This window comes from Lemur catta, chromosome X (genome assembly GCF_020740605.2).
Source record: "Lemur catta isolate mLemCat1 chromosome X, mLemCat1.pri, whole genome shotgun sequence".
NCBI classification, from domain to species: Eukaryota; Metazoa; Chordata; class Mammalia; order Primates; family Lemuridae; genus Lemur; species Lemur catta.
In genome coordinates this window covers 59,297,372-59,301,024 of record NC_059155.1, presented here as the reverse complement: position 1 = coordinate 59,301,024, position 3,653 = coordinate 59,297,372, and the positions used below count along the sequence as shown (strand labels likewise).

Sequence of the window (3,653 nt, the reverse complement as noted above, 5' to 3'; positions counted from 1 at the left end):
CCACTAACAGGGCTAGGAGAAACAAAATTAAAGGTCCTGCTAAGGACAACAAGAGTTACAAATATGTTGACAGTGAGTTTGGAGGATCATAAGTTTGACAGCTTGAACTCTTTGTTTAATATAAGAAATTAGGCTGTTTATGATGCAGGGGGCAGGCATAGTGTTGATAAGTTTGTAACCCTTGTTTAGTCTGTCAGACCCATAGCTTGGTCTCCCATACCCTCTCTAATATCATTATTTGTTTTTATCTCTAAACAACTGGCAAAGGTCAAAGCGGAGGACCGGCTGGGATAGGGTGGAGTTTTGGGCTATAACAGTCTTATCTACTGTCCTGGGAAGCATCCAGGTATAGTGTATATTGGTGGGGGGTATCGCCTGCTGGATTAAAACAGATAACTAGGAGGAATTAGAGGAGTTTTTGGAAAGTCTTATCTTTAGTGGGTCCTCGGTGGGCCAGGCGATCTATTTCTCGGGGAGTTGATCTGGGGTTGCCTTTTTGATCCGCGTGTGGTGGATGTAATGATGCTTTCCGGCAACCTTCACGGCTGTTGGTGTGGTGAGGATCACTGGCAGGGGTCTAGTCCACCTGGCCTCTGAGCTGGCAGGCTGAAGTTTTCTTATCCAGACAAGGTCTTCAGGCTGTACCTGAAATAGAGCTTTCTCGGGAGTGGGGTTAGTTGGCTGAATATGGTTTTACATGGGGTTATGTTTTTAACATAAGGAGTGCACCTGGTTTTTAGCAGGGCAAAGGGAAGGAGGCTCATCCAGTTTTTACCAGTCTCTAATTTTAATTTATTTAGTGTTTTTTAAAGTCTTATTTATTTTCTTTATCTGTCCTGAACTCTGAGGCCTATAGACATAATGTAATTTTCAATCATAGTACTTGAGCCAGTAATTGAGTTGTTTTGGCGATAAACGCTGGGCCATTGTCAGACCCCAATGTTAGCGGGAGGCCAAATCTGGGGACAATTTTAGTTATTAGCTTTTTTATAGCTATTTGTGCTGCCTCTGACTTTGTAAGAAAAGCTTCTGCCCATCCAGAGAAAGTGTCAATCAACATAAGCAAATACCGGTATCTATAGTTACCTGGTTTTACTTTAGTGAAAGTCACTTTTCAATGTTTTTTTAGAGCTTGTCTCCGCAACTTGGCCTTCAGGGGAAGGTTAATGTCTTTACCTGGATTTACTTGAGCGTAGACGTGGCACCTTGCTGAAGCTTGCCGGGCTTGGTGGTGTAGCCGAGGAATATCCAACTTTCTGTATCACTTTTAGTCTTCAGGGCCTTTTCATTTTAACTTTTTTGGTGTAGTTTGGAGAGTTTGGCAAGAGCCGTTTTGGCAGAGCAGGGAGCATTAGGAGAGTCCCCACTGGTTTTTGTGTGACTTTTTTTTGCTGTCGCATCCGTGAAAGCATTGTCTCTTGCCACCAGGCAGTCAGACTTGCTCTTGGTAAAGTGCCCCCTGTCCATGTGCCATTGCAAAGCTCTCCCCCATCTTAGGGCCTGGGTCAGGGCTATGAGTTTAGCCTTTTGGGCTGAGGTTTTATGTCCAAGAGCCTGTGCCCAGATAACCTGGTCAGTAGTTATTATAGCCACCCCTGCATACCTGATTTTTTTTAGACATGTAGCTGCTTTTATCTGTATGCAGTTCCTCATCAGGGTCTTGCCATGGGTGATCAGTGAGATCCGTTTTTAGGCTTGTAAGAGACTCCAGTATCTCGAAGCAGTTATGCAGTGGCTCTGCTGGCTCATCATCTGGCAGCAGAGTGGCAGGGTTAAGAGCAGTTGTCTTCAGGAAGCGAATCCTGGGGGGAATCTAGCAACAGCACTTGGTTACACATGAGTTGGAAAGCCATTCTTCTTCAGGTGGACTTTTTAGAGCCTCTACTGAGTGAGGGGTTATGATACACAAGTCCTGCCCCAAAGTGAGCTTAGAGGCTTTTTTTTTGCCAGGACGGCTGTTGCAGCAATGGCCCACAAGCAGCCTGGCCAGACAGATACTACAGGTCCAAACTGTTAGACAAGTATGCAACCGGTCTGTTTTCTTTTGGGCAATTTTATTAACTCAGATAGCACTTTTTAATCTCTCTATTTTCTGCAGCTTTCTCTAATATCAGGGGCCGATGAAGTGGGAAAAGGCATATTAATGGCACGTCTATTTTCGGGTGCCTCTGGGTCTATGGGAGTATACAGGCAGTAAGCTTTAAAAAGGTGTTCTAGGAACACCTCCGGAGACTCCTTAGGTCTCTGTATGGTTTTGCTTACCGTAGACAAATTAGTTAGCCTGTTAGCTGTGGCCTATATGCCCCCGAGCAGAGTCTGGCGATATCGATGGAGAGCCCCCTTACCTTGCTCCTCGTTTGGGTCCCACTTTGGGCGCGTGGAGGGGAAGACTTGTTGTATATAACCAGGATCCGTGGAGTTGCCCATCAGGGCCAGGGTTTATTTTAACAGCTTTTCTGTGTATATGTTTTTTATATATCATCTTTTTTTTTCTATCCCCTGTTTTATGCCTGTCTAAACATTTACTCTATTTTAAGGGCCGTACCTAGCTGCACCTGGCCCTGGAACTGTTTTACTTGCTAGCGAAGAAGGCCCCTATAGTTAACAGGGTCCCCAGTGCTACGGCCCCCATCAGCATTGTTTTTATTGATGCCCAGTTTCTCTCTCTTTGACGCTGTGCCTCCTCCAGGGCCATGTCCCCATAGAGAGCTGTGAACTCTGCCCAGCTCCCACTGTTGTGGATCTAGTCGGCCAGCCGTGTCTCTAGGTAGGCCACCATCCACTCTTGCACTTGTCCCACTAGTGGCTCTATCTCCCTGTTGACACTCTCAGCACATAGTGCAGCCCCAAAGACGAAGAAGGCCACAAGGCGGCCCCAATTGGGTCCCCCTGGAAAAGCTCATTGGCGACCTGGGTGAAGCACTGCTGGGCTGAGCTGGGGACCACATGCAGCTGAGCCACCAGACCAGAGAAAGTATGCTGGAAGCGGGTCTTGAACTCATCTCCAGCTGCCCGCATGGCTTGGTGCAGCGGGTCAGCTGCTGGGCCCTTCTCTGGGCCAGTTTTACAGACATAACCCTTCTGCCTCAGCTTATAGCCTATAAAGTCTGCCACCAAAGCTTGTGTGTCTGGGGCTGAGGCTGGGGTCGCCATCTGTATAAATGAATGGATATAATTAAAAAGCATATAAATGATCACCCTGAAAGTTTCTGGAAATTTTTCAAAAAACATTAAGTGGCATGCAATTCTTACATGACCCTGATTGACCCATTTTGAGGAAAAAAAGGGAATAATCTTTAGATCTCAGGAATCCTTGGTCCTGGCCCGTCGCCTGGTGGCTGCCTTATGGAAGCTAGGAACCTGATCCCGTGTTTCTGAAAAACAAGGACTATCGAGGGCAAAAGTCTAAACAGGGTAACCGAGAAAGAGTTTTAAAAAGGAGGACCAAGCCTATCATAGTCTAGTATAGCAGCATCAACAGAACCTGTTTCATTTTCTTAGGAGCTATGCCATAAAATCCTATACCAAACACCAGGGCCAAAAAGCCTGGTAGCAAGTAGACTAAATCTATCATAAAAAAAGTAAAATCAAGGAAAGGCTAAAGGAAGCCACAGAATTCACAGCGGTACCAGAGCAGGTGTCGGCAGCTTCCG

General features: G+C 46.2%; 1 pseudogene; it reads right to left on the bottom strand.

The window, feature by feature from the left end:
* Positions 1–2,507: 2,507 nt before the first annotated feature.
* On the bottom strand, positions 2,508–3,346 carry LOC123628631 (annotated as a pseudogene).
* Between the last annotated feature and the right edge of the window lie 307 nt (positions 3,347–3,653).